Genomic DNA, 13,853 nt, shown 5'->3' on the forward strand with positions numbered 1-13,853 from the left:
ATATACTTTTTCCATTTGGGATTTACATTTCTCTGCATATGCAACACCTTAAAAGTAACAAAGTGTGTATTACCACTCTGACTGTAAGCACAAAACAACAAGTCTCACTGAAAAGGCTCTTCAGAGATGCTATATGTTCTGCTGCTGCTCTTCAGTAAACTATGAACCATTAAAAACAACAAGATTTTATTCTAACAATGTAAACTGTAAAAAAAAAAAAAAAAAAAAGTTAAAATGTAAAGTTTTGCAGATTTTAGAGATTAGAACTAGGGATGTGCAATATTGGATTTTTGGCCGATATCCGATATGCCGATATTTTAAAAGTTATTTGGCTGATAACCAATACCAATACCGATATTTTTTCCTATACCTACTTACAATAATTGTTGGGTCTACATTTACTACTGATTAATTTTTAACGTCAACAAAGACGACTACCACATCCAGTTAAACTTTGAAAACATAAAAAATGGGTATAACTTGGAAAATCTTACACATCCTGAGCTAAAATTTGGTGCCGCTGTAACTAAGAGTCGTCCCCAACACGTACTCCGAGTGCTGCTCATTGCATGAGATTTGTGCTTGAAACTTTGACATTAACTGTTGGAGGCAACCCTGTTTGAATGTTAGCAAAATATGAAGTAGGAAACAGAGCTAATTAAAATACATAAAAGTACTCAATGGATGTGGAAGTACAACTGAATCACTCATGTAGTCAATCCAATTTGAAGTGGCCCTACAGCTAATCATTGATAACCAACATAACTCAGCCGATTTCAAAGATAGCTGAGTGTCATCCACACCACATACTCCTTGTATCAACTTATTGTGCAAGACCTTGCAATGTTGCATTACAATTGCACATAATGTTCCTCTCAAGAAAGTTGCAAAACGGCTGTAACACCATAAGCCTTAAAAGGTAGCATGTGATAGACGTTTTTGAGGTTCTCCTTAGGAGTGACACGAATGGATAAGATTAGGAGGAATGAGGTCATCAGAGGTACAACACAGGTTGAACAACTGGGAGATAAAGTTAGAGAGACCAGACTGAGATGGTAAATCAGGTCTCTCTTGTAAATGAGTCCTTGAGGCTCAATGGGATTTACCTGTATAAATAAAGGTTGATTGATTGATGGTTTGGACATGTCCAGAGGAGGGACAGTGGGTATATTATTAGAAGGATGTCAGAAATGCAGCTGCCAGGAGAAAGACAGATATATGGATGCAGTTAGAGAGGACATGGAGGTAGATGGAGTGAGGACAGAGGACGCAGAGGACAGGGTGAGATGGAGGAGGATGACTCACTATAGAGGGAAAAGCTGAAAGTTTATGCAGTACTGTACTGATATAGTACACTGGACTTTAAATCATTGTGATGAAGTTGAATAGGAAAAGAACACTGAAAACTTGCTGGATCTCCATTGATTCAACCAGAGGTCACAAGTGAGGCCTTTGCTAAAAGATATTAACGCCACTATTTTTGAGTTTCTGTTAGAGAAGGCTCCAAAAAACATGCAGTGCACTAAAATACACCAACACTGAGTTTTTGCATCACAGCTAATGCACGCGTGCATCACACACAGCATGTCGACTACTGCAGAGCCATTCTCTCTCTACATCGTGTTTATTTTGACACAGTCAAAAATGAGTTATGGCTAACATCTGAGATGTTCAGGAACTGAACTAAAGCGTGTTTTGTAGCCTGTCGGGCGACGTGTTGCAGCTTTCAGATAAACCAATGAGCTCGGAGGATTCGTGAGAGATGAGATCGTTTTACAGAAGATAAAACTTAAAAGCCACGATGTTCCATTCGCGGTGAGACTTTCATCATGACAGATTCTTTGGCCCAGAGGGGATTTTTCAGCATCGATTTTAGAGGAGCCATTATCTGTGTTCTCATGCTTGTGTAGAAACGTGTGCAGGCTCGTGCGATGGTGCATCCTTCAGTGGGTTTGCTCATGTGGCCAGCTGTAAGCTTTTATTCTTTCTGTAGGTAAAATTGAAAGTGCTGTTAGTTCCGAGGCAGATCAAATCATCATGATTGTCCAGACCTGGTGCTGGGTGTCAATCTATTCTAGCTTGTTTCTGAGAAAGTTGGAGATTTATCTGCACTGGACTCAAACTGTGATTCTGAAAAATGTGTACTATACATTTTCAGATGCAGTGACACAGGAAGTACCCCAGGCAGAATGCTTGCTCAGTATTCAACGAAAGCAAAATAATAATAATTAAAAAAAAAGTTGTTTTTTATGATTTTAAAGAACTAGCCACAGATTGTGTGTACTGATCTGTTTGTGGGGACATACATTTTTTTGAAACTTGGAGCCAGATGGAGAAATTGGGATGATTTATTATAACACACTGAATATTATAACATGTACTTTAAAACAAACCTTCTGCCGGGGCTTTCGGAAAATATCTCTTGCCAGATTTGTAGTAAGAATAGTTCAGTCAGGGCTGCTGAGGGCAGGTATCAGACAACCGCCCTGATTTACAGTTAAAATCACTGGTTTCCAGTAAGATGCTGCCACATCTCACTGTGACAGTTCTTCTGTAGAGGCCACTGAGTGGATCAACTATCTCATACTGAGCACAAGTAACGGCTGCCACACGTGCACCATACATTACTACTGTTGTGTTTTTAGTCAGAGCTACTGGTTTCCAGTAAAAGCCTGCACCTAGTGGCTTCACAACAGAGGAAGTGGTGGTGGTGGAGTTTGAAACTATATTCATTAAATGAAAAGAGGTTTCATTTGCCAAGTGCTTACCTTTTTTAGGCAAAGTTATTTTTGTCCTCGTGAGCATTCGCAACATTTCCTTTTTTTTAAATTAAAGCTGATGCTCCAGAAACTTCTTGTTGGCGTAGGTACAAAGATAGAACCTGTCAAAAGTCAAAAGCAGAGCTTGTGACATTTAAGAGAACAAACTTGTTTCTTCTCTAGTTAGTTTAGTTTTAGTTTACTAACTTCTTTCTTATGCAGTTTCATACAATCTATTCAGAAAACCTAAAAACATTTGTTTGTCAACAAGCAAAGACTTTAATGGCTGCATGTGCCAAGTCAGGGTCTGAAATTAAGTACAGTACAAAAAAAAAAAAAAAAAAAACTGAGAATATTGTGTTCTTTAAACAAAATATATAAAAACCGGTAAAAACTGTCACCACAGACGAGCGTTGACCTTTAGCTCCATCTAGTGGAAAAGATTAGACATTACACTTTAGCACAAACGTGTCTTGCATGCACATTTTACTGCTACAGGTTGACATTAAAATGTGCACGTACTGTGATTTAAGAAGCACGATATTATGCGTGTTGTTTAAAACTTTAAAATTAGAAACATGCATTTACCATTTCTCTAATTTGGAACTTGGTGCAGCTCAACTTTATCAACATACACAAAATCAGTGAAGGTTACTAACCTGTTTAGACAAAACTGACTCACTGACTAATGCTTCTCTTCCTTCCTTAGATAGATAACTTTACTAATTGGCTTTTATAAGAGTCAGAGAGAGAGAGAGTCACAGTTTCTTTATTTGTCATTTGCACCACATGTGGTGGAATGAAATTGTGTACATAGGGTCCCAGTTACATCCAGCAATAAAATGTAAAAGATAAACGGTAATAAGATCTAAGATATGAACAAAATAAAATAAAAAACTAAAAAATATGCTAAGTACTAATAGCATAAAAACACTATATATAATAATATATAATGAACAATATATAATGTATATAATGTTTCTGTTCAGTGCCCTTAGACAACTTCTGTTGTGACTTGGCGCTATATAAATAAACTGCATTGAACTGAATTGAAATTAGTCATTACTGGACCCTTTTTACTGGTTTCTGAGAGGCACCTTTAATAATATAAAATATAAATCTTTAACACTTTGCTTTCACCTGCTGTCTAGTTAGAAAACTGATGTGTTCAAAACTCAAATTTTGCTTTTATATCTCCAGCAGGAGCAGTTTGAAAGTACAAAATAGATCTCAGTTTAAAACTATGAGTTCATTTTTGTTATTTGGTCATAGATGATCAAACTAGTTTCATCCTGTCAGTGAATAGGGGAGTATTTCCTGTTAAGTACAAGTCTTTCCTTGTGATATAGCTCCTAATCAAAATGCATCCCCCCCACCCCATTTTCACTGAGTTTCATTGAATGTTTATTGCTACAACTTTTTTTTTCCCACTCACTGACTCAAACTAATTCTTTGTTTCTGCTTCCAATTAGTTATTTTTTTTGTTTTAATTTTATGTTTTAAAAGCACATTTTTTTATGGTTTGTGTTGGTTTGTAAATGTTAACGATGGTTTTGATTCATATCTTTGTTCTGGCTCTGGACTCGGCAGGTTTCTTTATGAAAAGAGAGCATGTTTTGTTTGCACATTTTCAGGTCCAGGCGTTGCTTTTTAGGTAATCTGTCTTACCCAACACCGGCTGTCAGTCTATCTAAACAGATTGGAGAACTCAAAAATGTGGTATATGAAAGATTTAGGCTGTATATAAAATAAACTCACTTAAATCTTGAAAAACAACATTAGATTGAGGTAGTGTATGGAAAGCCATGCATCCATCCATCTCCAGCTGTCGTTGGATGAGAGGCGGGTACACCTGTCCTTCATCTGTCCATCACAAGGTCACAAAGAGATAAACAAGAACCACACTTATTGCCAACTTAAAGGCCCAAGCATTTTGACCATTCCATCTAAACTTGACCCAAACGACTTCCCATCGCTGGTTTTGTGCTGTAAGTCCCCATTGTGACCAGAAGAGGGCGCCATTTTCCAGCTCTTACTCTTACCTGGGAGCTCAGTCTGTGCCCTCCAGCACTCAGTCAGTGGGTTCTTTGAACCTCTGATATCTCCAGAGGGTGAACAATTGAAACTCCCTTGTCTGGGAATGTGAGCTATTGATTGGTTGGATGATATTAGCTGGGATTATTGATTGGCATGAATAATAAAAGGAGAAAAGAAGAAAGAAAACAAAAAAGGAAAACAGTGAGAAAATCTCAGATTTTGATTCACACAGCAGCAGATAAACCAGTAACACATGTGGTAGTACAGTACACTGTGTGTGTGTGAAAACATTTAACTACTCCTAGTCCTGATGACGCACAGAGGCTGCTGCTTTTATTCAATCCTGAGTTTTGGCAACCCTTTAAAGGACTATTCCACTCAAAAATTTGGAGTTTTATTTAAGTTGTTTGGGTAAACTTGGTGTACTTTAGCCGAGCGCTTGGATTTTAAATGTCTGATTAAATCGGAGAGAGATATCAGAATTACCAGTGTTGCAAGTTGTAGCTGTAAACTGCTGTCATTTACGATTTGTTGGCATGTTGCAGCTGACATTGTCTGCAGATCAACATCAGAGCAGAGTGATAGGCTGCCAATTAATGAACAGGAACTTGAATGGGACCAAAGTTTGATGCTTGAGATCGGTTTGGAACATCCTTAATAAAAAAATAAATAAAATACACACACAAATAAATAGATTTCTCAAAAAATTGTTCATTCATTCAACCTTTATTTATACAAGTTAGTCTCATTGAGCCTCGGGGACTCATTTACAAGAAAGACCTGATTTTAACAAAGTGATGACAACAGCAACAACAACAATAGACAGTCATAAAGGAAGCATACAAATTGAGAAGAACAAGTGAAAGAAAATGGTATCCATCCATCCATTATCTTTACCCGCTTATTCCATTTTGGGTCACGGGTGCCCATGTCCAGCAATCACTGTGCGAGGGGCGGGGTACACCCTGGACGGGTCGCAAGTCCATCACAGGGCCACATAGAGACAAACAACCATTCACTCTCTCACTCACACCTAGGGACAATTTAGAGTTACCAATCAGCCTAACGTACATGTTTTTGGTCTGTGGGAGGAAACCGGAGCACCCGGAGAAAACCCACGCATGCACGGAGAGAACATGCAAACTCCACCCAGAAAGGCCCCTGGACCGGGGTTTGAACCAGGGACCTGCTCGCTGAGAGGCAGCAGCTCTACCAGTTGCATCACCGTGCTGCCAAGAAAATGGTATAAAAACCAAAAAACATCTAGATTATAAGGCGATGCAGAAAACTTAAAACAGGAACATGTCTGCATTGGTTTTCTCCATGAACTTAGCAGATGTTTGAAGCCACTTAGAGAGGTCAATGTCGAGAGATTCAGATCTTTTTGTAAGATATTCCAGGAAACAGGAGCAGAGTAGGAGAAGACCCTTTTGCCAAGTTCAGTCTGTACTGAGGGAACACTGCAGGTAATAATGTCCTGAGAGCGCACGCTGTAGCTGCACTCACGCAGAAACATGTAGGAGGAGATGTATGAAGGCAGCAGACCAAGAAGTGATTTAAAGATGAAAATGTACCAGTGGGAGAGTCTGTGTGAAGTTAATGATGTCCAGTTAACCAGTGAATACAGGGTGCAGTGGTGGGTACGATAATTACAGCAAGTTATGAATCTTAGTGCACCGTGATAGACAGCATCCAACATCTGCAGGGCTCTTGTAGGAGCGTTCATGTAAATAATGTCACCATAGTCAATGGAGGGAAGAAAAGTCGCAGTTACAAGGTGTTTCCTAGCATTCAGAGTTAGACAGGATCTGTTTCTGAAAAAGAAACCCAGTTAACTTTCAGTTTCCTTACAATTTTTTCCACGTGGAACTTAAAAGAGAGATGCAAATAGACCAAGAAAATACCCAAATATTTATAGGAATCGACAAACTCAATAGCAGCACCATTCAAGGATAAAATCAGAGGAAGAACTGCTGGGACCCACTTCCTGTTTGAAAAAAGCATCCCTTTGGTTTTGTTGGCGTTTAGGACAAGTTTGAGATGGAACAAATCTGATTGGATGATGTCAAAAGTGAATTGCAAAAGCTGGAAAGCCTTATCAACTGTTTTAGCTCGACGATAAACAACTGTGTCATCAGCATAGAAATGTAAAGATGCATCGTGCATGACCTACATTACCTACAGTGCCTTGCGAAAGTATTCAGCCCCTTGAACTTTTCGACCTTTTGCCACATTTCAGGCTTCAAACATAAAGATATTAAATTGTATTTTTTTGTGAAGAATCAACAACAAGTGGGACACAATCGTGAAGTGGAATGAAATTTATTGGATGTGTCAAATTTTTTTAACAAATAAAAAACTGAAAAGTGGGGCGTGCAATATTATTCGTCCCCTTTACTTTCAGTGCAGCAAAGTCACTCCAGAAGTTCAGTGAGGATCTATGAATGATCCAATGTTGTCCCAAATGACTGATGATGATAAATAGAATCTACCTGTGTGTAATCAAGTCTCCATATAAATGCACCTGCTCTGTGATAGTCTCAGGGTTCTGTTCAAAGCGCAGAGAGCATCATGAAGACCAAGGAACACACCAGGCAGGTCTGAGATACTGTTGTGGAGAAGTTTAAAGCTGGATTTGGATACAAAAAGACTTCCCAAGCGTTAAGCATCCCAAGGAGCACTGTGCAAGCAATCATATTGAAATGGAAGGAGTATCAGACCACTGCAAATCTACCAAGACCCGGCCGTCCCTCTAAACTTTCATCTCGAACAAGGAGAAGACTGATCAGAGATGCAGCCAAGAGGCCCATGATCACTCTGGATGAACTGCAGAGATCTACAGCTGAGGTGGGAGAGTCTGTCCATAGGACAAGAAAGCCATTTCTCAAAAATATCCATAAAAAGTGTTGTTTAAAGTTTGCCCCAAGCACCTGGGAGACACACCAAACATGCGGAAGAAGTTGCTCTGGTCAGATGAAACCAAAATCCAACTGTTTGGCCACAATGCAAAACTATATGTTTGGCGTAAAAGCAACACAGCTCATCACCCTGAACACACCATCCCCACTGTCAAACATGGTGGTGGCAGCATCATGGTTTGGGCCTGCTTTTCGTCAGCAGGGACAGGGAAGATGGTCAGAATTGATGGGAAGATGGATTGGGCCAAATACAGGACCATTCTGGAAGAAACCCTGTTTGAGTCTGCAAGAGACCTGAGACTGGGACAGAGATTTATCTTCCAACAAGACAATGATCCAAAACATAAAGCCAAATCTACAATGGAATGGTTCACAAATAAACATATCCAGGTGTTGGAATGACCAAGTCAAAGTCCAGACCTGAATCCAATCGAGAATCTGTGGAAAGAGCTGAAGACTGCTGTTCACAAACGCTCTACATCCAACCTCAATGAGCTCGAGCTGTTTCGCAAAGAAGAATGGGCAAGAATTTCACTCTCCATGTGTAAAACTGATAGAGACAAACCCCAAGAGACTTGCAGCTGGAACTGCAGCAAAAGGCGGCGCTACAAAGTACTAACGCAAGGGGGATGAATAATATTGCACGCCCCACTTTTCAGTTTGTTATTTGTTAAAAAAGTTTGACAAATCTAATAAATTTCATTCCACTTCACGATTGTGTCCCATTTGTTGTTGATTCTTCACAAAAAATTAAAATTTTATATTTTTATGTTTGAAGCCTGAAATGTGGCAAAAGGTTGAAAAGTTCAAGGGGGCCGAATGCTTTCACAAGGCACAGTATATACTGTACTGTAGATTATAGAGGGTGGGTCCTAAGACTGAGCCTTGTGGTACACCATTGTTGACTGTTAAATAACTGGAGGAAGTATCATTATGTTGAACACATTGCCTCCAGTCGTTAAAGCATTGTGCAATGCTTTAATAAATGTTTAAATAATACAAGATTTTCAAACACAAGCTTGATGCCATGATAGCAGGACAGAGCGTTGTGTGCTAATGTTCCTCTGTTTTTGCTTCCACATTCAGATGGATGACATAGATAACTGAGCCAAGCAGGGGACGATTGTAATTTGATGTGTCAGCACTTAAAAAAAAATAAATAAATAAACACATTTCTGCAACTCCATCACATTTAACTTTTTATGCTTTATTGGGGTGTAAGGGTTTTGGTGGAAAAACGAACATAATGTACCTTTAAATCTCAAATCACCATAAAGTGTTGCCTTCTTTTGCTTGTCACTGTGACTTGCAAGAAGCTGCAATTAAATTATCCTTCTAAGTTAATGATTTCAAATAAATTCCATCTTAGGCTGTCCACCAAAAAGATTGCTCAAACAAAACATCTGCCGTATTCATTTGACCTCCCACACAGCAGCAGAAGCTGCATCAGTCTTTTGGTTTGACTCGGCTGCGACTAAGATGCACTGCCTGAGTGAAAGTTTATTTTTTTTGGAAAGAAATATGAAAGTCAGACACTGTGACCTGGAAACTTTGGCTTTTGTTTGTTTTCAATCTGGAAGTGGCTCTTAGACGCCTCGTTTGGCCTTCACTGGGTGGTTGCTGCTCAATAATGTGCATGTCTGCTGATGGTTTGCCAGATCTGAATGAAACTCTCAAAGTACTTCAGCACAGAAGTGGGTTAGTGAGAATTTCAGAGGTGGAAAGAGTACTGAAAATTTGTACTCAAGTACAAGTACTGTTACACTGCTTAAATTGTACTCATTTACAATTAAATGTACTGGTGTTATAAAATTACTTAAGTAAAAGTACAACTGTACAACTTGTGCAAGTCTATATATTCACAAGTTATCAGCGTTTATGTGATTTTATCAGCAAGTGAGCAGTTCAAAAGCTTCTTGAGTCCACTTTGCTTTAAAAAATGACAAAAGATTAAAGTGGTCTTTAAATGCTCTGGTTAGTCCAGTTTAAGGTGGCCACTGATGTGGAGTCATGTAGGTCACGTTCAAGGGGAATGAGTCACTAATAGATCCTCTGTTCTGAAAAATTAAAAGCATGGTCCTGGTGGTCTGCCCCAGACATTATTCATTAAAGGGAATGTACACACCGTCTCGTCTTCTGCCCACACACACACACACACACACACACACATCCCTAAGCTTTGAGTAGAAGAAATGAGGAGCTACTACAGTAAACTTTCTCAGAGACAAACAGCCCAGTGTTCCTGAAGAAACAGTCTCCTCCACCCCCCTCTCCTCTGTTCGCTCAGGATTATCAGACGCACAAAAGCATCTCAGTGTCCCACCTGCGTGGGAATTATGTGTTTAGACTTTCGAGGAGATGAGTCAGATCCTCTCCTGTCTGAGACACCACCCCTCTGTCCGGAGCACAGGAAGTCACGGCTGCTGAGGCACTGAGTGATGAACAATGAGCGAGGTGACAGGGTCAATATAATCTAAATTAATCCTCCTCTGAGCAATGTATTCATATACTCATGGTACTTTTATTTAAATTGGACGTTAAATGTTTGTTCTTTTAATTGGTGATGAATATGATGAACAGACCAAAGTGACCGACATTCACAGAAAAAAAAAAAGGTGCAGTAATAAAATGTGTGTGAGATGGTTTATTCCTGTTTGCAAAATGTTCCAGTTGTTCTGTTGATCAGTGTTTTCACAGTTCATCATCACTGGGCAACAATTCATAGTTAGAAGATGAGGAGGAGTGTAGTTTTGAGGGCATGGAAATGGTTTGGTGGAGAGATGACATGATGGAAATGATAACGGTGTGGACAAGTAAATATTTATTTTAACACAGTGGCTGTTTTCAAATCCAAGTCAGATGAAATGCTGCTGAAGATAAGATTTTTGTTCACGACCAGGCTGAGTCTGCCTTCAGAGTCTGAGCAGAAATAAAAATCACACAAACGTCCAACTTGTTGAGTTTCACTGAAGCCTGTGAAATCTTTATATTTATAATTCATTGCGACTGCTACTGAGAATTAAAAATAAATTGAAAAGAAACGTGACAGTTTTTCCTGATACTGAAACGAAGACGCTCAAATAATTGTTAAAAAATTGTACAGCTTAAGCTTTGCAAAGCTTTCAGGCCTATTTGTGCAGCAACATCAGTCTGCAGCTAAAGTTCTCAGTGTGGTAAGAAGTTTAGCTTCTCTGCTCTTTTTCTTCTTCTTCTTCTTCTTCTTTCAGCTTTTAGGGGTCGCCACAGAGGGTCATCCTCCTCCATCTTGCTCACTTTAGCTTCTCTGCTCAATTATGCGCTATATAAAGTAGTCCCTCCTTTATCGTGGGGGGTTTCTGCTCTCAGCGCCCCCATGATAAGTGAAAACTGCAAAATAGGAATTGTAGTACAAATAGTAAGTAGTAGTTTATTTTAATATATATATATATATATATATATATATATATATATATATATATATATATATATATATATCCACCTATGTATATATATAATATATATAATGTATATATACATACGTATGTATATATATTATGTATATATGTATATTATAGGCAGCACGGTGGCGCAACTGGTAGAGCTGCTGCCTCAGCGAGCAGGTCCCTGGTTCGAATCCCGGTCCAGGGGCCTTTCTGGGTGGAGTTTGCATGTTCTCTCCGTGCATGCGTGGGTTTTCTCCGGGTACTCCGGTTTCTTCCCACAGACCAAAAACATGCATGTTAGGCTGATTGGTAACTCTAAATTGTCTCTAGGTGTGAGTGAGAGAGTGAATGCTTGTTTGTCTCGTTTGTCTCTATGTGTCCCTGTGATGGACTTGCGACCCGTCCAGGGTGTACCCCGCCCCTCGCACAGTGATTGCTGGACATGGGCACCAGCGACCCCCATGACCCAAAATGGAATAAATGGGTAAAGAAAATGGATGGATGGATGTATATTATATAAAGGCATTTTAAACCCTTCCCACACTTTTGCAATATTCTAAACGTTTCTGAACACTAAATGCACAGCATGTCATGATCTCTACTCTCTTCCACCTGCCATCACTCTTGACCACGCCCACTTCTCCGTTGAGCGACATCCTGCAGGTTCTCCCTGCACATGTGGGCTGCACACAGGTGCAGCAGGTGCTAAATAATTTAAAATAATTCATTTTAAATAAAAACTCCATGCCGATCTTGTGTCTCATCCATCAATCAGCCAATTGTGTGTCATGTCCAATATTACTTTGAAAAACAGTGAAAGAGTGAGTCCGCGAAAGTCAAACCGCAAAGTAGTGAAGGACCGCTGTATTCTATAAAAGTTTCTGTCAAATTAGAAAATATAAAACGTTAACATTCATCCAATCTGTGATAGTATGTGTTGGGATGACTTGCAGCTTATACCTCACCAAACTTATCTCGATATTTGTAAAATTGGCCAAGTTATATTATTATTATTATTATTATTATTATTATTATTATTATTATTAGTTTATTTGACAGGGACAATGCACACAAACATAGAACAGAACCAGACTGTGACTGATGTGATACACAAAGAGTATATAGCTATAGCTAATTTGCAACTCCAGTCCCTGGTTGGGCATTTCTACGCATGAACTACATACAATTTTTCAATAAAAATACAGTAAGCATACCTCATGCCATGTCTGTGTTTGCTAAGGTCAATTAGCTGTGATGCGGCCATCTTGAATTAGGTTGTAGATGTACATCCACACCTCAGCAGCTTTAAACCACAACATAACCATCGATGCACACATTTTCCTGATATTATTGAAGATCGTGATCTTGAGCTGGAAACAGCAGTGACCTTTCTGACCTGTGCTGTGTGTCTTCTTCATTTTAGCTTGCCTTGTCAAACCTTCTCATGCCTGGACATGAAACCACCTCCAGTTTTCCTGCTTTGTTAGTGAAGCATGCCGGCGTGTGGATAAAGAAAAACATTCATGCTTTTTCCTTATTCTGAATGTTTTTCTTTTCAACAAATTAGAATGATCAAAGAGCAGTTCTTTCAATGTTTTACTCTATTTATTTTTTGTTCGACAAGATTTTATAAAAACTTAATGAAAAGGTCTAATTTTACCACAACAATGAAAATGATTTGAAACTTAACGTACAGTCCTGTTAAACTATACTGGATGCTATAAAATAGCTGTAAACACCAGTAATGCAACTGGTCTTCTTCTCAGTGTTGTCATTTCACACATTTATGGTCTCTTACTTTCTTTGAGCCTGTTTTTTTTTAATGAAGCTCCTCATTTAATGTAATATTATAGCAACGACTGACAGAACTACAATGAACATATTGATATGAACTTCTGAGTTGAGGACGACGGCTTAAAGCGCTGAAGGATCTCTGAGTTAACCACCTAACGCTCAGACGGGTAGTCATCCGTCACCACCTGCTCTGCCTGGAGCCAGAACTTGTCACACAGTTTTCAAACGAGCTTTAAGAAAAGTTAAATGTCCTTTTGTTTGGATGACTGACAAGATAAAAGTGGATTTGGTGGGAAAGGGCAAAAGGTAAAACCAATGACAGATGCTTGGAAGCAGTACCAACATAAGCCATCCAGAAAAACACAAAGGATCAGTTATTGTTTGACGGCGTTTGACATTACGTTAACATAAGCTCTGAGCACACTTATCTCACTTTATTCTGTCTGTAACGATCAAAACCAGATTTGTTTCCATTTTTCAACACATGCAGATGCTAACTCACTAACCTGCTCAGCATTAAAGCCAGACTATTTGCACGGGGTTATCTTGAGTTTGAACAAACAAAAGCTTAAAGGGTAATGAATATTTTTATCAGTTGCATTGAGAGAGACTCTAATAAAAGATGCTTCTTTGTTTTTACATCTGACAGCAAATATGAGCTGTGGTTTCAAAGCAACTTGTTCATATTATAAAACCTGCAGAGCTGGGTTCATGCTTTGCAGACTCACTTACCCTAAAAAACAAACAAACAAACAAGAGTTTATTAATCATTTATAATATTTATCATGGCATGTTTGGGCTGATTTTATACAGCAGACATTATTTTTACAACATGAGCAGCTTTATTTAACTGTTTACATTTGGCAAATTCTACTATATATATATCTATATATATATATCTATATATATATATATATATATAT

Source organism: Nematolebias whitei, chromosome 1 (assembly GCF_014905685.2).
Source record: "Nematolebias whitei isolate Nwh7 chromosome 1, NemWhi1, whole genome shotgun sequence".
NCBI classification, from domain to species: Eukaryota; Metazoa; Chordata; class Actinopteri; order Cyprinodontiformes; family Rivulidae; genus Nematolebias; species Nematolebias whitei.